The sequence below is a fragment of the Manacus candei genome, unplaced genomic scaffold (genome assembly GCF_025592945.1).
Source record: "Manacus candei isolate 608988 ecotype Guabito, Panama unplaced genomic scaffold, ASM2559294v1 h1tg000035l, whole genome shotgun sequence".
In the NCBI taxonomy this organism is placed as follows: Eukaryota; Metazoa; Chordata; class Aves; order Passeriformes; family Pipridae; genus Manacus; species Manacus candei.
In genome coordinates this window covers 2748101-2769276 of record NW_026138083.1, presented here as the reverse complement: position 1 = coordinate 2769276, position 21176 = coordinate 2748101, and the positions used below count along the sequence as shown (strand labels likewise).

General features: G+C 40.5%; 1 long non-coding RNA gene across 3 annotated transcripts in view; it reads right to left on the bottom strand.

The window, feature by feature from the left end:
- LOC127473363 (uncharacterized) overlaps nt 1-21176 on the bottom strand; it is a 258364-nt gene that overhangs the window by 130705 nt on the left and 106483 nt on the right. For all 3 annotated transcript variants that reach the window (XR_007905382.1, XR_007905383.1, XR_007905381.1), the window contains exon 5: nt 13378-13490. This is a non-coding gene — a long non-coding RNA (uncharacterized LOC127473363). The remainder of the gene's footprint in view (nt 1-13377; nt 13491-21176) is intronic.

Below are 21176 nucleotides of genomic sequence, written 5' to 3'. Positions count from 1 at the left end.
CCATCGTTTTCCCACTGGCCTCCTCCTCCACAGGCTGAGGAAAGGCAGCCCTGTGACAGGAACTGTCATGGATCTGCTGGTGGATACCAGTTTGACAACTTCCAAAATCCCAGACAACTCATGTTGAGATAGGTCCCTTGTGTTCCTTGCTGGGGTTCAGCACTATCAGTGAGACCTTGGCTGGGTCACAGACAACAGGAGAGAGGCAATTTTTCAGTTTTGTTAAAATTTCCCTTCTTTTATCATCCATCCCCTTTTCAGGAGAGCAACAAACACCCTCTGTTACCAGTATAAATGTCCACTACAAGATGGGAATTAAAGAGGCTCATGCTTATGGCAGCACTGCTATTTGATGCCAAAAATAAGGCTGATGTTTCTATTCAGGAATAGGAAATAACACTCTGAACAGGCAAGTCACTCCCCAGTGGACTTTCTTTGAATTTTCTCCAAAGGCTATTTCCTTTTCCTAAATGTGGGAAATACTTCCTGTCTGCGAAGAAGCACAATCCATATGCTGAGCAGAAAATTAATAAAACAAACAAAAAAGAAAACAAACAAAAGGACCTTTGTTCTGGAAAGAAATGGCACCAGCTATGCTCAGGAAGCATAAAGATACCCAACGGATGAGAGAATAGACAAATCCTAAAGAGGTTTCATGTAAGATGATTAAAAGTGCTTCCTTTGCTGTATATTTGGCAACACATGAAATTGTGAGTCAGAGATATATCCCTTTCCTTCCAGGACTGCTGCTTGCAGTTCATGAATAAGTAAATGATTAAGAACACTTCAGATTTGGCACTATCACACATATTACTGGCTCGTGTTGCTTCAATCACACCCACAGCTCTGACCACTGGAAAGGTTCTCTGTGTCATCAAGCCTGGCTCAGCTCCAGTGGGCAGCACGAGACATTCCAGAGTCCCCCAAACTCAGGGCTGCACCTGATCCGTACGGATTTATAGCCCACTACCTTCAGTCGAGACATCCCTTGCTCAGTTCCAAGCTGGATCCATCTTTACTCACTACCCCAGGGCTTGTTTGTGCTTGTCTGCATGTACAGTGCAGCACCAGTGATGAGGATTTCAAAGAGAAATCCAGAAACCCAGCAAATTTCCAAAACAGCTCACAAAAGTTCCCATACACGGACGTATATCAGGGAAGAAAAAAATAGCTTTTTACAACATCTATAAAACTGTGATTATAATAAATGTCTGCTTAATTAATACATCAGGACATAAAGCCATTTATTCTCCTCTCATTTGCTATCATTCTCCCCGTTCAGATTTAATAATGCAAAAAGGTTGCTCAGATGCCAAACGGTAAAAATAATAAAAATACATTCATCATCGATATGAAAAGCAGAAATGCCTGGCAGTGCTCCTGGCACTGAGAGCACAGCCAAATTTCCTAACTGAAATCCAAATAACACTTCACCCCAAAATCTTCAGAACATACAACCAAACATATATGATCTGAGAGATAAAGTGGCCTGAGAAATGCACGGGGAGCACCAAAACAGGTGCCCAGAATAACCATTATTACAATATGCACACTAAGGGGGGGGGGAAGGGGCAGAGAGAGAAAAAGAGAGAGAGAGAGGGAAAAAAGCTTTCAAAATGGTTAAATTCATGAGGGCTACAGAGCCTCAAATTGAAATTATCTCACTCTGCACTGATAAATAAAGTGGCTCTGGTACCTAAATCATGACACTAACTATACGTTTCGATTTTTTTAAGTAGTGATTAGGTGGATACTCAGGGGAACCTACTAGCCTTCCCAGAGATAACAGACTCAACTTAATATCAACTTAAAAAGAGACTTGAATTCTAACCAATCTCATGTAATGAATTGAAATTCTATAGCTTTCAGAGAGGGGAGGGAAAAAAAAAAAAAAAGAAAAAGATAAAAAAGCGATGTGGCTCCATTCTCTAACTTGCTGTCAGGAAATATAATTTGTGCTCTCGGTGATTCACCTAGCTCATATGCAGCATGCAAATTTATTTCCCTAATAATCAGACCTGGAGATTGCCCAAGAGGATTAATAGCATCATTCCTTATGACCGCCAGGATATTATGCACCTCTGACATGGAAAAATTGTGTTAGTTCTACAGAGAAAACGCAAGGATATTTGTCCTGCTAGACAATATAATAGGCTGGTGCATCATCAGATTACAATGTCATTTCAAAAACCTTGAATACAAATAATGTACAGTGGGGGAAATGTTGGTACAACCTCCCTTAATTCAGTAGCCTTGAATTCACATGTATTTTTTAGCCTGTGTTTTTTTTATTCCTCTCCCCATTATAGTCTGTAGAACAGTGCTAGGAAAAGGCAAAGGTATTTTATATTAAACCCATCTCTTTTTGTTTGTTCTTATGTTATTCTTTGAGAACAGCCTATGTGGACACTGCAGGATGAAATAACAGAAAATCCACGGCTTCCAGTTTTTCAAAGAGCTGAATACACCCCCAGCTCCAGTGTACTGGATTCCATATGTGAATACAGAGCAATTTATTTGCACAATTGCTTAATTTTGATTCTCGAGTCAAAAGCTCCGCGTTCTGCAGGCTCTGGTATTCACCGAGGGAGAATTTTAATTTTTCAAATCTTTTTTTTTAAATGAGTTGGTCAGGAATTTTCTTAAAAAAAAAAAAAAAAAAGAAGAAAAAGAAGAAAAAAAAAAAAGAAATGTTTCCTGCTGTACTTTAGACCAAAGAACCTGCCTCAGAGACAAGACAAAATTTCATTATTATGCGCATGGGAGCAATAAGATTAGCTCCTATTGCTGCCCCTAAGGTGGAGCAGCAGGAGGAACCAATGGGACGATGCTAATGTGTATGTTAATAGTATTCTCCTCCAAGAAGTTGGGATAATTAAACATGTACCATCTCTTTAAGACAGAACTGCAGACATTCTCTTCGGATGGGTGTTTACAAGATTTCCAATTTCAGGTCACAGCCATTTCTGAGATTGCTTAAGAAAGAGATGGGAATAACTTATCTTATTCATGTATTCAAAGAACCTTCTAAAATGTGCAAAACATAACAGTTTTAAGGGGCAAAACATGCATCTTGCCTTGACAGACCTGCTTTGTTATGTGTAGTGTTGTACACTGACCTAATATATTGAACATTTTTAGCTAATATACCTTGTAGGAACCAGCCTTTAATGTGATGGATTTTATAGTATCTCATTAGGGTGTGTTTATATAACCTGATACTAAACACATTTTCAGATTCATGTTCCTTATTAAAATTGTGAGCTGTATTGATTTTTAGTTGAACAGCAACAGAGACATTTTAATATTAGGAAAGGCTGCTCTGAAGTTATTTTCACAGATCACAACTACTGTGACACCAACAGTGCACATATCTCTCATCTTTCTTTACAGCCTCAATTACAAGAATCAAGATGTGTTACCCCACCTGCTTTTCTATTGGTTGAGCAATTCTCTGCCTCCATTTAGAAAGCCAAAAAGCATTTTTATTCATGGATTTGGGGGGGTGTTATTTTTAAATATACATTCGTGACAAGCCCTGAAACTGTATTTATATTTTTCCTTATAAAGGACCGTGTGTTTTTAAAAACAAAATACCTTAATGCATCTGCTTTTCAAGTTTCCATAACAAACCCAGTAGCTATAGCAATGTTTACTCTAATACAGCAAACACAAAAACTTAGCATTCCGAGCAGTGTAAAAAAAAAAACAATGACTTTCACACCCTAATGTCTCCATTTTGTAAACCAGTCTTCAAAGGTAAATCTAATGTCAGCAATAAATAGAGTGGCTCCAATATTTCTCTGAGGAGTCATGGGGAAATAATGATCTTTGAGGCACTGTAAATAGTTTAAATTATTGGAAGGTCCTTGTAAGAAATGAAATACGAGGATTTTAAAAAAAAAAAAATCAACTCCATTTCTTTATTGTGAAGTTCGGGCATTTGGGGGTAGCCCAAATTTTAAAATGCAAATATTTAGAGAGAGAAATGACCGCTTCTGAGACAAGCAAATCATACACTTCTTCCTGACTCTTACTGATTTAATGAACTGGTTGTTAATACAATGCCGGCTGAGAAACGAAACGCAGACGTGGAGCAGTAAGAGTTCATTACATTCCTGCATTTTTAAAATCAACCCTTAAGTCTTCAGCAGGGAAAAGGCTTGAAATTAAACTGCAGCATATAGGAACTCCTGGATTTAATACAGCCACTTGTGCACTTGCCATTTAACTGCACCTGTTACTTTTGCTGCAGCACCACAGCAGCAGCTCAGGAGTCTCCAGTAATTGCTATATTTGGCCTAAGAAATGTGAGGTCTGAACTGGGTCTCAGGAAGCAGATTTCCCTTTATTTTGCCCCTGGCATGCTATTCATTATTAAACATTAAAGTTGTGTCAATTACTTACTTCCATAGTTGATTATTATCCTGGTTATTCTACCAGCTAATCAACTCTTTTCTGAAACACGTCTAGCAGTGACTTTGAATCGAGGTACAGAATATAATTATTTGTGCCAATTTCTTTTGTTTCTTGTTAACCACTGAAATCGGTTAATTACTTTAATCCCCACAACCCCTCTAAAAGAAAGTATCTTGATTTACCAATTTATTTTTAATCAATATTAGGGCTGAGCTTTGAAAGTTGACTATTGAGCCAACATAAGACACTGCATTGTGAGGAAAAAAAAAAAATATTTTATACATGTCCTTTAAAGCAGGCTGAAAACACCTTCATCTGAAAGACTTTGTTAGCTTTATCAGATCCAAGGCTCTTCTGTTTGAGGTGTAATTATTTTACCATTATTACATGCAAGGCTTTTAACAGAACAGTCATTCCCTCTATTTAAGCAGTAAGTTTTATAATTTATTACATCTCTTTGGTCATCAACTCACTGTACAAACAGTTGGTCACCAGTGACCAATTACATTAAGGTTAAGCAACATAACTTTAAATTAGAAATAAGCTAATGTATCTTCATCAAGGGCCTGCTGTGTTTTCAGGGCTGTTTATGAGATGATACTAAATGTGGATATGGAGCACGCTCACTGGGACCAATTCCTATCGGCCTGCAAATGGAAAAGTCCTGAGCCTGCTCAGGTCCAGAGCTAATTAATGGGATAACATCTGCTTTACGCATTCTGCAGGAGTAATTTCTATCAACTTCACTGGGAAGATGCATGGGAAACTATCAGAGAATAAGTATCTATGCTGAACTGTATTAATCTGTAGCGAGTCTGGAAATGGGAATTTCAATTCTCCCATTATCCTAGGGATGGGCAGAGGGGGAGGAGGAGGGCACAGGGTTTGTTTCTGGGCTGATGCCACTGCTGTCTTTGTAGCAGGGGGTGTACACTGAGTCCTGTTTGCACACACACCTCACCTGCACAGGGGCCTGGCTTCTCTCTGGGCTGGGGGGTATTTTTAAGAAATAGCACAGCAGCAGCTGAGGATGACCATGCTCCTCACACAACAGCCAGTTTTACACAGGAAGATAGTTAATGGGGTTTACTGCATTACTTAAAAACACAGCATGAATTGCCAAAGAAGAAACACAGTACTGTAAAACAGGCTTCAAAAGTGATAAGCCACTTGCTTCATTTTATCAGCCCGTGTACAGGGTGCAGGGGTGTGAAGGGCCAGGCACCTACTCAGAGCTGATTTAAATAAATACAACATGGAGGGAACACTGACCCCCACAAAAAAATGTAATAAAAGCCAAAATCTTTTTCTGAAAACCCCACAGACTTCCAAATCCAGGTATCTCCTCACTTTATCACTTTGTCCAAAAATTACTGGGCAATTTTAATTACAGTGAGATGCTTAAAACTGCATTGTGCTCGTGAGTTTTTCCTGGTGAATTCCTGTAGGGCACAGAATCCAGCTGCTGAGGGGAGACATTACATTTTTACGCATCCATGCTTTTGTCTGTGTCCACAGATATGTAAAATATATGAAATTAATGCCCTTTTAAAAACGCCTATGTTGGAAACATATGGATATGTTCCTACAAAGCACATATATACCTAAAAACACCTGCACATATTCAAATATTCATGTCTCTGTGTGTATGCACAAAGAGGGGGAAAAGCCAAAGCAGAAACAGATAAGCACCAGTAAATGTGGGAGTTTGGAGTGGCAAAACCAGAAGAAATCTTACTGCTTTCTTTGTATTATTTATGCACCAGTAAATCTGTGAGTTTGAAATGGCAAAACTAGAAGAAATCATATTGTTTTCTTTATATTATTATTATTGCCCAAGCTATGATTTACAGGTTTAATTCTTTCAAGCTAATGCATACAAATGAATTGCACAGGAACAGCAAAAAAAGGAGGGAGTTCCTTACAATAACAAAACTACATTAATAGCCATTCACCTTTACCTAAGAGGTTATGAGTTCATATGTCAGCTCTATGGAATGTTTCTGTAATTTGTTTGCCATTGTGTAAATTCCCTGTATTTGTTTGCTACAAGGTATTGAAACATTCAGGCTGTTGGGAATTAAATGCTGATTTGAGTAGCAATGCTCATCTGGAAATTAATGGTATAAAACGTGGAGTTTTCTAACAGGCTGTCACTCAGTTTTATTTATGGAGACACGACTGAGACAAGAACCAAGGTCTTTCAAAGAACTCTGACATCTCGGGCTTAAGCGGGGCAAAAATACTATTTTCCTGAGGTTTTTAACTACCTTACATAATCGTGTGAATTACTGACATGAAACAGCGCTTGCTTTTGTCACATGCAAATGACAGCTGGCAAGTTCTTCAGGAAGGAACAGCACACAACAGAGTGGCTTCATTCTGAACTTTTGTGTGTGCAGGTGCCTGTGGGGAGGGAGCTTCGAGAGGGAAGGAACAGGATTTAAAGACTCACATAATGCAAAATTCTTCTGCGATCCACCACATTTGAGAGCAGCAAACACATCTGATTTTTAATTTGCTTCAGCAGCCACGATGGTTCACTTCAGCACCGTGGCAATATTTGGATTTGAGGGTCAGACTCACAGGCAGCACACCGCTACTGCTCTTTTCCTTTCTCCTGAAAATGTGCCATGAGGCACTAGGGTTGTAACAGGGGGTGAATCCTCAACTCTATCTCTCCCCTCTCAATGTTACTGGAACCCTTATTTTCCTTAAGGGGCTCATTCAGCTGTCCTAATACGTATACAGCGATAATATAGTCATACGCATAATAAAAAAGAGCTTCAAAATTACAGTCAGCTTAGTAATAATGCAGTGCTGGGCTGGAGTGATTGGCAACTGTTGATCCAATTATATAACTGGTTGCTTCTTAAAATTCTGGGATATGAGACTGATATATAATGTGCTGTAAAGTGTAAAAAAGAACTGGACAGGAAATAAGGCGGGCTGAATTTTTTTGTGCTTTGATCAAATTAGAACCAGGTTGATGAAAGGAAATGCCTTGGGTTCTCTGCTTGAAGTTTTGTGCTGTACAAAAGGCTCTTGAAATGATCAATTTTGCACATGTCACTCAGTAAGTTTAGAGAGAAAGAGTGCCTGTCTGTGCTGGGGAATCTCTGCCAATCCCACCCCGCGCTGGACACAGGGCTTGGTTGTTGCTCAGAAATGGGAGCCAAGAGCCCAAGGAGGGACCATCCCAAATCACAGCAATACCCCAAGTTTGCAGGTTTGTTTTTCAGGTTTCTGCACAGCCCTTTGACTCAAGAAACACACATCAGGAAAGACAGCAAAGGGTCATCTGGTGAATCCCCCAGAAATAAATGCAGGATTATCTTTGCTGCTGTTCTTTTAAGCATTTATCTGGCTAACTCACTAACTAGCTTTCATCCATTGTAACCCTCTGCCTGTCCCCTGCTTTTAAAACAGCCACTATTATTTATGAAGTGCTGTAGATGTGCAGTGAGAAGCACGGGGACTTTTTGCTCTTATTTTTCCTTGAGGACAACTTAAAAGGAGAGAAGAAAGCACATATGAAAAGGCACCTTGCAGGTAAGGCTGTGGTTCTTCTGTTGCTTGGTCTGTCTCTGAAGAATGACTCCATAGTGGTTAGGCCTGTATGAGACACAACCTCTCTGGTACTTTTCTGGGATCAATCCCTCTGTACTGTTATTGCTACTCAATGTAGCGATTTAAATCCCACCGTTTCACTCTTTATGCATTAACATTTCAGCACTCCTCAAATGCATCCTGGAAATCTGTCTCCTCCTCGTAATTCTTATCCCCAAATCAGGAATCACGTAAGATCTGAAGTGAGGCATCTGAGTCCAGTATACATCCATACCTCTGCCAAAAACCTCTGCCAAAACAGTGCAGCAGAATTTCTTGTGACACCCCCTGCAAGAGGGAGGAGGGAGGAACTACTGAAGGAGCCACAGACATTAAAACCTGCTGAATTCCCATCACCCTCAGCTAAAACCAGCACGGAAACTCTCTTGTTTTGGCATAATCCCCTCTGCAAGGAGTGCCTGCAGAAAACAGGGGTTCCAGAAATAATATTGCAGGATGGGCAGCAGTGATGAGACAGGGCAGTAATCTCCACCTAGGCCTCTCAACTCCGTTCTGTGTGAATTACAGCCAGTTGTGGTGGGTATTTGTGGGGATGCAGAGCAGTTCAACAGCTGCCTGTTTCTCCACCGAAGCAGCCCTTTGGAAGTTGATGTTCCCCAGTAACAGAAACACTGTGTGGCATTGGCAGTGACAGGACATCACAGTGTCATTTCACTAAAAAGGCTGCATGGGGTGTTGCATGGCTAATATTTGTCTGAGTTTCGAGGCTGAAGTTAGAGAAGTGGCTTTACAATGTGTGTGTGAGGTACTGCTCGATATCACAACAACTTGTTATGTTATGAAAACACAACAAACAGGGCAGAATGAACACACTTCCAATAATGGCTTATTTTAAGTATTTTCCCTAACGCTGCCTTTTCTTTTTTTCCCCCTTTTGTTTTTGTTGGATCACACTTAATCTGATTGCACGACACCGACGCTGGGGATGAAATCGAAAGCTGGATTCTTCTAAATGTGTTCCCAACATTCCATTTTTTTTTACAGAGCTGCCAGGGGCTATTCTGCATTCCCACAACGGCTACAAATGTAACTTATTGTTTTGCAATAAAAATTAGCCATAAAAGTGTGAAAAATGCCAGAGAGCCAAATGTGAGAAACAAGAGAAGGGGGTACGGCTTTCGCACCCTTTTAGTGGACATTTTATTTATTTTTCAAATGGAGTAGACATATTTATAGCTACTGTATTTCAATTATCTCTAATTTCACACATTTTATGCAGATTCTAGACATTTTAATTGCAAATGAGAAGGGAACTTATTTTTAAAAGTGGAGCAACACAACATTTCAGATCTCAATTTTAATTCCAAATTTATCCACATCACTGTTAAAAACTTTTAAAACCTCATTTACGCCGCGACTTAAAACAAAACCAAAAGACCTCCACGCCGAGGAGTGACAGCACCAAAACCTTTTTCACACATTCTTAAATCTGTTTCTTTTCAAATTAAAATTTTTAGGTAGGAAAGTTCAGGAAGTTGAAATGACATTATTAATCAGTGACACGTTATTTCAACAAGAATTGATAGTTAATAGTATTGTACATAACTGATGAAAATTAATACATTACCCACCCTATTTTCCCCTTCTGTCTCCCTGACTCCAATAACACAGGGCATGGGTTATTAGCTCAATCCCTGCTTAGCTGTCACTCAATGGGAAAGTCTTTCAAGAGGATAAACCACAACTCAGCCTTTGGCTGGATAAAAATTCCCACTATACATTAAAAGCATTAGTGACAAATGCCACTCTTTTCCAGGCAATATTCCCCGTAGTTTACTCCCACTGAACATTAATAAGCATATGGCCTTCCATGCTAAGTAAGATGTTTGTGACAAATTCAAAAGTGGTGGAACCGGTGCTGGTTTTAAGCAGAGATAATTTTCCAAAGGATCCAAGGGCTCCAAATCAAAGGAAGGGTCTGGGGATCTGACCTGTGATGCTGGGTTTGAGCAGACCACCTACCCCTGGCATGTGAGACACCTGGTACCTCTGCAGACCCCTGCACGACAGAACCTCACTCATAAACTCACACCCAAGGCAATGAAAAAGACCCGGTTTTCAGTAAATACTGCCTCAAATTTTGGCATCCCAAATCCATCATCTAGAAACACTGTTCCCAAACCATGAAATACAAGTTGAATATGATCTCTGTTTAAGCAGCAGTACTGGCTTTGCACAGTGACCCCACTCCTGCCTTTCACCACACGCTCACGTCGATGTGCTCACACCCAACTCCAGGTTTACAAATCACACGTGTGCCTACAGAGCCCTCTAAGCTGAGATCCCACTGCTTGACTCCTCACTACCCAATGAAAAAGATCTTTAAAAGTTCCAACTGCTTGCTGAAATGCACAAAATAATTTTATTATAAATGGAAATTTACTGTCTGGGGCGTGTGGAGTTTTTCTCTGCTTCCTTTCTATTTGGTAATTTATTTAAATGCATTCAAAAATGCATTCAGAAAACGAGACATAGCACTTTGGTTAAGACATCTGTATTTCAAACCAACATCTTCAGAACTGTGAGAAGCTCTGTTAATAGTCTTTTTATTTGATTAGGGTAATCTGCTGCTGTGCTGTCTTAATCTTTATCCACTACCTTTTAACCAATCAATATTTTAGGGTTATAGATTTGGAAGGTAGACGATAATTTCGTAGATAAACTCTCTAGGCACTGCTGACATGGTATGGATGCACATTTAATATCTTTTCAGAGGATTCACAACTCCAGCAACGCAAGAATCAGCCCAGGAAAAAAAAAAAAAAAAAAAGGAAAGTTAAACCTTAAATTTTCAAAGCTGTGTGCAGGGATTTGGCCACCTGCCTCCTATTAATGTCAATGAAAATTTAGAGGTAAGAAAAGCAATGTCTTTTCCCTCAGATCATTTCTCCTTTGAAAGGAACCAGAGAACAAGAGGGAGGAAATTAAAAGCAACTTCGTACCTCAGGCCAACACCAGCAAGGCCTGTTGGTGAGACAGGAACTGAACAGAGGTAAAACATTTGTTCACTAAATGAGTGAGCATCTCCACACATATCAAAATAGCCAGGTAGGAGAAGTTCAGGAAGGAAAAAAATTAGACTTTGTGGTTTAAAATGGCATTAAAATATATCTTTTTTAATTTTGCTCAGCTAAAATTATCTGTTGCTTATGATATTAATTTTGCTGCAGATAAAATTAGTTGTCAGACCTCTGTTTATGGCCTAATTACCTTTTCTAAGGAAAAAAAAAAAAAGAGGCAGGAGAAATAAAAGGAAGAACAATAAAATGCAGTAATCTATTTTCCAGCAAGAAGGATTCTTGGTGGCGTGTTACCTGCGTGGGCTTCACTAGTGCTGGGCATTGTGTTCCCTACATGTGAGACATGATTTACTTGGGCTGCTTTGCCAATCTGGGCAGTGCCAACTTCTGCTTGCCCTCAATCCCATGCCCGGGGACAGGCAGTTCAGGCCAGATCACCCTCAATTATTTCTAGAACGCTGGGAATCTTGTGATGATTCGAGTTCCTTATAATGAGGGAGCAAGTCAGGAAACCTGGGGCAACATCTTGGAAAAATAAAAAGAGAGGCGTTGTAAGTAACTAATTTCTTCTGGGAGTGTTTGTCCACTTTGCTTCCAGTCTTGGAAACAGTAACTAGATGTCTTATTGGTTAGAAGTGGGTGCCAGGCATGGCACTGCAAAGCTGCAAGATCTGTAAAGCAACAGACAGAGCCTTGTGTCACAGAGGTCAGAAACCAGCACGTTTTGGTTTCATCTCTGAGCACACTGACCGATTCCTCAGCAAGGAACAAGTGTGAGAAAAGCTGAATATTTCTTAACAGCTCTTCTCATTATACCAAGCCCAAAATTTAAATTAATTTGTGCAGTATTCATGTCAATGGAGTTGCAGCCACGATGGCACCTGAATTCTAGCCCTACCTGGCACGGCTTGGCAGCAGCACAGACAGAGGGTGGGGGAAGAAGGTGTCCTTTGGAGTGTTCTGAGCAGCACTGCCACGAGATCTGCCCAGCTGCATTTTGGAATATATTTGACAAACAAAAAATTCATATCTGTGTTCATTTCACAAGATATAAATGTCTCTTTCGTGGTAGGAAAACTCCTGCTCCCTGGAAGTGATTCTAATCTAATCTGACACGCGGTATTTGTAACCGTACTTTAGTGTCCCAACCTATTTACAGTGTTTACATAAAACCCACCGAAATCTCCACATTCCTTGAAAAGTTAATCCAGTACAAATATTGACTGGCTGTCAATTGAGCATTATTGACTTGCTCTGGGACTGTGCTTTATTGCCTTAACTGATGAAACTTGTTTTCTTTGCTAAACTTAATTTCTTTTGGGCCCTGCTTGGATGAAATGCCGTTTGCTAGACTGCTCCTCTTCCCCCCACTGCCATGGGGCTGCCTCTCCCACCGAGCTGCAGGGGTGGGACAGCACAAGAACTTTGCAGGAGGAAGCCAACAAAGCCACTCTGTAGTTTACCTGACACCAGTCCCATCTCCTATAAATACTTGTCCACACCAGCTCCAGCATTGCCACTGCAGCCACATTTGGTTGGACAGAGCGGTGTCTCCAGCAAGGCTGGAAGGGTCTGTGAACCTTTCAACAGGGGCTGTGGAAGGCAACTGGGAAAAGCAAACTGATTACCAAGGGCTTAAATTCCCTCTGTGTCAGTCTACACCTGCACTGGGTGGTGGTGGTGGTGGATTGGGTTTTTTTAAGGAATTCTAAAATTCTAAAAGCTAAAACCCTTGGATGTCTTTGCACCACTCCACCAGGAACAGTGCAAATCAGCTTGTCCAGAAGCCAAAGTTCATGACACATCCATGCTCATCATGTTTTGAACACTCAAGAAAACACCATTTATCATTTCAGTTTTTTAAAATCTGTAGTCTCTAGGTACAGCAAAACAGAAACCAAAAATAGCAACTTTCACAACATTCCCTGATTCTGCAACAAATTCCATCAAACGTTCTCAGTTCTGATCCCCAGGTCAAGTGTAGCTGACAATAAATCTCAGGAAGGATTTGATATTGTTAAGCTGCAAAACCCAAAAATCTATTACAAAAGATTTATCAGAACTTACAGAAAGTGAGCCCCAAACGTTTCAGTCAGTGTGAGGAAGGACAAAAGGGTGGAATGGCAGACAGGGAAGGAAGGGCAGATGTTGAATGACCAGAGCAAGTTACAAAGCAGGTATTTCTCTCTGATCTCAAACCAACATTTAGGAAGGAATTTCCCCAAATGTCCAGTTCAGACAGACAGAGGGGGTTTATTTGTGCTTGTGGGGTTTCTTTGTAAAGGAATGTACCAGAGCAGGCACTTACACTTTGCAGGAGCACGATCTGCTTCTCCACACGGGATGCTGTTTGCACCAGGCACAGCTCCAGGGCAGCTTTTGGTGCCATCATCTGCTCCTTCTTCTGTTCTCATCAACTGTCTGGTGAGAGAGGGGCCAAGTCAGGAAAAGCAGGGATATGTCACATTGCTACACCTTCATTTAACATTCTTTATCCCTTTCTATGTCCAGCTCAGGTGATGAGACAGTTCAGCTCCTTTAATCAAACATTCTCAGATCACCCTTTCAGGAGCTGAACAAAGTCATAATGGTTTTTCTTTCAGTTTGCCACCCACACAGCAAGTTTATTCCTGCCTAGTTTACTTTTTTATTTCAGCCCATACAAGTCACTTCTACAAGACTTCCTCCCTTCCTTTTAAATAAAAGGCTTCTTCTAAACATTTGACGAATGGAAGAATCTACCATGCAATGTCAGCTACACCAAGAATGCACCTGCTCTCTGTGAAAATACTCTGGCTAGTCTGAATAAAATTAAATGCTAATATTTTCATTAGTTTACTTAGTTTTTTGGGGTTAGGTTTGCTTAAAAAAAAAAAAAAAAGATAAAGAATAACACATCCCAAATTTTACTTTTATTTTTTTTTTAATAAAAAAGGAGTTGATTTTTGATAAAATGCCTGCTGGAGAAGACCAATTTGTCTTACAGTGGCTTTGCTCTTCTGCCAGATGTCACTGGAGTTCCCAATTTCCTGTAAAATCTTATTTGGATATGCCCTTAAGATAAAAGCTGGATCCCAGAGGTGTGTCCACACGTGGGACACACAGGCAGGGGCAGCACAACAAGCCTGGCTTACCCTGGGTTTAAGGTTAGGCAGAATCATTATCATCCAGGCCCAGAGGTTTACATCTCACACTGAGAGCTCAGGCTTGGTTATACCAGAAAAAGGAGAAACAAATGATAAGAGAGTCAGAAACCCCCTGAAATAAAGGCTACAGGGGACCCCAGATGTACTTGAAGCAACCACAGTCACACCATCAGCACAAGTTGCAAAGAGTGCCAAAACAAGATGAAAACACAGACAGTCCATGTGTTAAAAAGCTTTTTAAAGACTTTGGCTGTTGCTCAAAGTCCTTCCCTCCCCACATACCTGTACATAATAATAATAATAATAATAATAATAATAATAATAATAATAATAATAATAATAATAATAATAATAATAATAATAAAAACTAAGCCCTCGAGATCAAATAGTCAGTGGTATCTTAAGAGAAAAAAAAGACGACAGGCTTAGGAAACCAAATCCTTGTAATAAATAATATATTATGAGTTAAGGAGATGAACTGACAAAGTGGTGCACCTCTAATCTCTTCCCTGCAACAGCGAGAAGAGCTGAATCACTCGCACAACATTTTTCTTAAAGCATGTTCAGGGATTGCTCCCACACTCCAGCTTCTCAAAGAATATCATGCTCTACTAATTTACCAGCCTGACTAAGCTACACACCAGCAGCACAGGCAGTCTTAACCTGTTATTTTACATTGTAAGAATAAAACTTCGCAACATTCTCTTACTCGAATATAATTGACTGTTCCAAGGCAGGTTTAAATCAGAGATGAGAGAATCAAGCCACTCAGCTGATGCAAACCCAGCTCTCTTTTAGGGGTTCAGAGGTAAGGCTCTTCCTCACACATCTCTGATGTTCAGCAGAGCTGTCAAGCCCAGCAGCTGTGGCAGCTCTGACATCAATGGGATGTAAATTCTGCCTGTGGCCCCTGCTCACAGCCCCAGTGCAGCCCTGCCCTGCAGCAGGGGCCACCTCACTCAGCATTCCCAGTTAGTCATTTACTCCAAACTCCAAATGACACCTCCACCTTAAACAACATTTTTAAATAACAAATTATACAAGGAAAAATAAAACCCAGCACCATGGCAGAGATGCCAGGCACATAAGGAAAATTAACTAGCCCATATTTCTAAGCAATAAATTCAATGTCACCTTTTTATACCTTCGGTCCCTTGTCTAATGTCACTCAACGGATTCCTACCAGTGCTGTGCAGCTATTTCAGGCAAGGCAGGGGTAAAGTCCAGGAGAGAGGACTTCCCACCTTCCACCAGTCCCATGTTTCTCTATCAAGGGCACATCCCTTCAGTTCTTCCTCTCTTAGTTTTGCTGTCTGGGAAAAAAATGTCTCTGCAACACACAGGTCCTGAAGTGTACCAGCTTTTGTGAAAAAACATACACCTTCCAAGCAATAATTGTTGGAGGAGGGACTGCTTTTGGTGTGGCATATCACACAGGAGTTTGGGTTTAGCCCAAGAAAGCATTTCAACTTAAAAGCAAACAAGAAAAGGAAGGGGAAAAAAGAAACAACAGTGTTGAGTGTTTAGTTGGCAATAAAGTAATTGATTTCAAATTTCAAATTAATTGTTTTTGACATTAGTTGTTTTAGTATTGCAGAGATTTTTTAAATGATGCAACGATCAGAAACAACTGTGCTCACAGCTGTGTCTAAATGGAGTTGTTACTGGTCACCAGCTCAGAGGAACAAACTGGCAGAGCTGGGGCTCATAATCCAAGTCAAACACAGACAAGCAGGAGAACTAAGGAAGTGCAAGAACAGTATTAAAGGATTAAGAAAATTCTAGAAAAAGGCTGTGTCAGTGGCAAATACAAGTAATTGGTTTTCAACGTTTGACTTTTCTTCAATAGTGTTGGAGACAATCCCGAAGAGAATTTAGAAATGAGAATACATTCTGCAAAATATTTGCTCGTAGCCCGGTACTTTTGTATTAAAATCAACTCACCCGCCAAATCACTCTTCTTCTGTGCCACACCCCACGCTTCTGTTTACACTTTCTCATTTTTCCACAATTTTTCCCTACTAAAGTCTTTGAGTTTCTCACCAGAATGGAAGTGGATGCCAAAACTGCGAGTTGGTTCGGCCTTCCCAGTGCAGAGCAGTGGGAAAAGGAATCATTGCTGCAAACCCACAAAGCTACTGCTGCTGGCAAAGGCAGGAACTGCAGCTGGATTTTAAGATGATTAAAAAAAAAGGGGGGGGGCAAAAAAAAAAAAAAGGCGGGAGAGGAAAGGGGGGAAGGCGCAATTTTTTTCAGCCCCGCTATTTGAGAAATAATTGCTGCAATTTTGTCTCTCCTCAGTCTTCTCACTAGGCAAGCTTACTGAGGAAGGCAGATTTCTAGTTCTTAAAAGTGCTCTAATTCACACTTTTCTAGAAGAAGTTTGATTAGTTTGAAATTTACACTTGACCGTTTCCAAATTCTAGGATAAGACCCAAAAAACTGGAAAAAAAAAAGTCAAAGAAAGAGAAACAGAAAGACAGACAGACAAAAAAAAAAGGAGATCAAACCATATACTGCTGGGGAAAAGAAAAAAAAAGACAAAGATTTTCACTTTGTCTGGCACAGTGTTTTCATGTTTTTTAAATTGCTCTGTATTTTCACAGCTTCAGCTGATATTTCTGAAATATGGTATTTGCATTTTCTAGGTGGGGAATGCTGCCAAAGCTGCTAATCCCAGGCAGATGTAAAGTTGCACCACTATATTGTGATGTGGCTCCTTAAAAACAACTTAAAAGGATTAAAAAAAAAATAAAAAACCCACAACAAAACAACCACCCAACAACCACCACAAATATTCACTAACCCATATGGTCAATAATTGCTGTTTAATAGTCCTCCTATTACAAACCTAAAAAGCAGCAGCCAGAATTACCAGTAGAGTATTAATAAACAGGAATGAGTTAATAGTGCATAAAGACCTTCTAGTGGAACAGTGGGGGAGTTGAATATTCTTTTCTTAAGTCAGCTGTAAGTAATTACTACATGGTGTGCTTCTGACTATTACCATAACAGAGCAATTGGACGTGAAGAATGGATAATAGTATGGACATGGAGGTATTTTTAGAATATCAGCAGTGAGGCAGGTAAATGCCCTACTCAGGCACAAACCTTTAAATAAGTTTAAATAACTTTTCCTAATGACACCTACCCCGAGCAAATTTCTGAAGAGATCAATCTAATGAATTATTAAAGTAACTTTATAAAGACATGTCTCGTGATATGTAAATAAGGGAAACAGCAAAAAAAAAAAGAAAAAAAAAGAATCCCAGGCAGCCATTGCACAAGCAGCCAGAATTCCAGTCACTGCACAGTCCCAGATTTCTCTCTGCTCCCTGCAGAGTGGTGCCTTCCTCTGTCTGAGCGTGGACTGTGCTCCGCTCGCTTCCATGGGCTGCTGGGGGAAAACCCCAGTATTTAAATCATGGGAACTGGGGTTGCAGGAGTTGGGGGGTTTGGACAAGGGAGGAGTCAGTTGTCCTCAGTTGTCCTCAGTGATCTAATGCTGCACCTCATTTATTTTATCACATTGCTGTAGGAGCGTTCGGTGAGATGCAGCTCCGCGTTGGAAGCACTGTCCACCCCAGTATCCAGCACTTTCCATGGGCAAGTGCAGGCTGAGATTTTGTCTATCAACACAACACATGCTGTCATATAAAAACTGCTTGAGCCTTGATTCAGAGAGTAGTAATTTTACAAATGCGCCGAAACCTAATTTAAGGAGTATTTTGAATTTTTCAGGCTACAGGTCCTTCTCCTGCTATGTTGCTACACAGGGCAGATGTTGATTTTTCAATTTGCAGGTTTGTTAAGCATCATGGAATGTTTTGGTTCTCAATCAAGAATATTCTTCCCAAGTGGTTGCAAAGCCCTGTGCCTGAAAACAAATGCATGTCCTTTCTGTTTCTCAGCAGCACGTGTTCTGCATTGAGCAGGAGCATAAAACAGATAACGTGGGGCTGGTTATCGGACCAATATACACATTTTAAGTCTCAGGCTCTCGGAATGCAATGCATTTGCAGGTTATGTTCTACAAACACGGTTTATATAAGGCAGTTTCATTTACAGTGTGTCAGACCTACCGTTCTCTTCAGAAAATTATGCACTGGGATGTCCTCAGTATTGTGTCCATCCACTGATGTGCTCCTATATTGGTCAGCTCCCAACAACCTTGTCAAAGCAACAGCCCCTGCACTGATAATTTTAGTGATGAACAGTATGTGCACATACAAAGAATTTTAGGAAGAGGGAACGTTTCCCATTTGCATGCACACCAACAGACAGGATAAAATGATTTTGGCTGCCCTAAAGACAAGAGAGATTGAACTGCTGAGTTCCCCCCCAGTATTTTCTATCTTCAGCAGTGGTTTATGACTAATCTGCTGCCATGTCATTGATATTAGTCCTGCATTTTCATGTAACTACCAGATACAGCCCTAGAAATCACATTGTGCCAGATCCACCTCTGCATAAAGTTGCTGACTTCAGGGCATTTTATCAAGACGGGTTTGGCCCTTTGCAGTCTTCTGCCCCATTAAATCTGAAGATTATGTGTTGTTCTTAGTCACTGCACTGTTATCATAATGGAGAGCTGATGTTATAATGCGGGTCAAACAAACAGCTAATTGTTCTTGGGCATGGCTTGAGCAAAAACAGAATGGAGAGGCTGGAGACATTAATAATAGTACTTGGTGCAATTATAATAGATAGCTTCTATCAGAGGATTTAAAACCACTCTGCCAGCCTTGCAAGCACATTGCTAAGTGTTTCTGATACTCCCATTTGAAAGTGAGACCATCATCTTAAGACCAGGCTCACACATTTGAATACTGGAGCAGGGAGAATTTACACAGTCAGGGAAGCCACACACGATAAAAGGCACGCCTTGGAGAGTCATGCTCAGTGAGCCAACCTGGAATCAGAGCAGAAGTTTGTGAGGAGGTTTTCAAACAAACAAGTTAAATAAAAAGAAAACAAATAGGCAACACTGAAAGAATAAAAAATACATATGGACTAAGGTTGGGGGTTTCTGTTTTCTTGGGGTTTGGTGTTCTTTTCCCCCAAATTAAAACAACCTGTTTGCTACTTTGGCACAGAGAAACCTGTGTGAGCTCTCCAGTCAAAACCAGGACTCAGCACAAAGCGCTGGATTGCAGGAGCAAACTTTCCAAATGTAAGGACTTACAAGCAGAAGACTGACTTCTCACCTGCCTAGAAAGATTTTTGGGTATTTCTGGTACTGCAGACACACATTACACATACATTTATTAGAATATTAAACAACAATACCTCAGGCTATATCCTGTATGGAAAAATTCTACGTAGAGGTAGAGACTTACAGGCAAGGCAGAGAAACGGTGAAAAGAGAAATACAAAGAAAACACAGAAGTCACAAAAATACAGAGTCAAGGTCACCCAAACTGACTCAGAAAGTGATTATAGGCAGAATAGAACTGCAGCTCTGGAGCTGACACAGGAAGGAGGGGGACAGAGCAAAAGCATGAAAAATAGGGTGACTTTACACTGCTGAGAAAGTTTCAACATAGGGGAAAACACCACAAAAACTGATCTAAAAAACTGTCAGCCAGGAGTGAAGGCACAGGATGCACAAGAGCAGGGCAGTGGCAAAGCCAACCGTTCTTCTCTTTTGATGGACACCACTGCAAAAACATTGCTGCCCAAGTTCCCTGTATCTCTCCAGTCCTCAGCCACATCCTTCAGAGGTCTTCTGCAAAGACCAAGAGGGATGCAGTCAGCTAAAAGAAGACAAGAGAGGCATTAGCACTTGTCCAGGATGTTTGACGTATTTATGGAGAAAAAAATTCAATTGTTTAAATTATTAGCCTGGGGGAAATCGTTTTGGGGGTCTCATTCAAGCTGTTCCTCGGGATGCATTCTGCCCTTCAGAGCAACCTGAAGCTTGTCCTGCTGTGTGAATTCTCAGAAAATAAGATAATGAATTATTTTAAAATGATTCTTCAGAAAGACTTGGTATATTTTAAAGTTTTCCAGTGTGGCACACTGGCCTTACATATTCCAGCTTAACACAAAGTGGAATGATTGAGTCAGTTCCAGGTAGAAGTATTTGGGTTAACAAAACAGTCCCATTATACATTTCTTTAACACTAAACTTTCAGAAGAATCCCAAGGTCACCTGACACCAACTTGGACACCCCTTGAGAAAGTACTGAGCATATTCAAAGCTCCCTCAGTGATGGGCTCAGTGCTAAGCTGTTTAAGGTCCACAATTATGCATCATTTCCTTAAAATGGCCTATTTTTGCTTTCTTGCTCTGCAATGAGAGAGCAAAATGAAACACTTTTTTAAAAAAAATCAGGAGTGAATCATGCATGCATGGTTGCAAATGTTATTCGTATGTCACCGGCATCTCGAGATCTCAGGCAAAAGTGGGACACTGGAACATGGATTAAGAGACATCACCTTCCCCAAAGTGCTTTTACTCAGACAAGAGACACACACATGGGAGGAACTATATGGCATCCTTACCTGATACTGTATAGAGAGAGCAATTTGTCTGAACACTGAGCATTTTTAAAGTATGTGACATAAACCCGCAAAGGGTGATGAAGGAAGAACTTCAAAGGCTGCAACAGTTTTTAATTTTATTCACCTTTATATCTGCTCACTATCAGGGATGCCCAAACCACCATAACTTCTAAAAGAGGCATCGCTCTCCCACTTGCAATCAGATTTCCACGTTTTTCCTGCTGCTCTTTGCTGGCCAGGAATTCCCCACATGTAATTGCCATTCCCCTCATACCCGGCAGAGCAGTGTGTGCGCTGTGACTCGAGTCCAACTCCTGATTTCACGCAGTATCACTCATTAACTGAGCAAAGCTGACACCAGCCTGGATCACTGGAACATAACAGCCAGGCCTCATTTGACTCACTTGCACTGACATGATGACCTGGAAATATTCCCATTTTTCCCTTCCTTTCT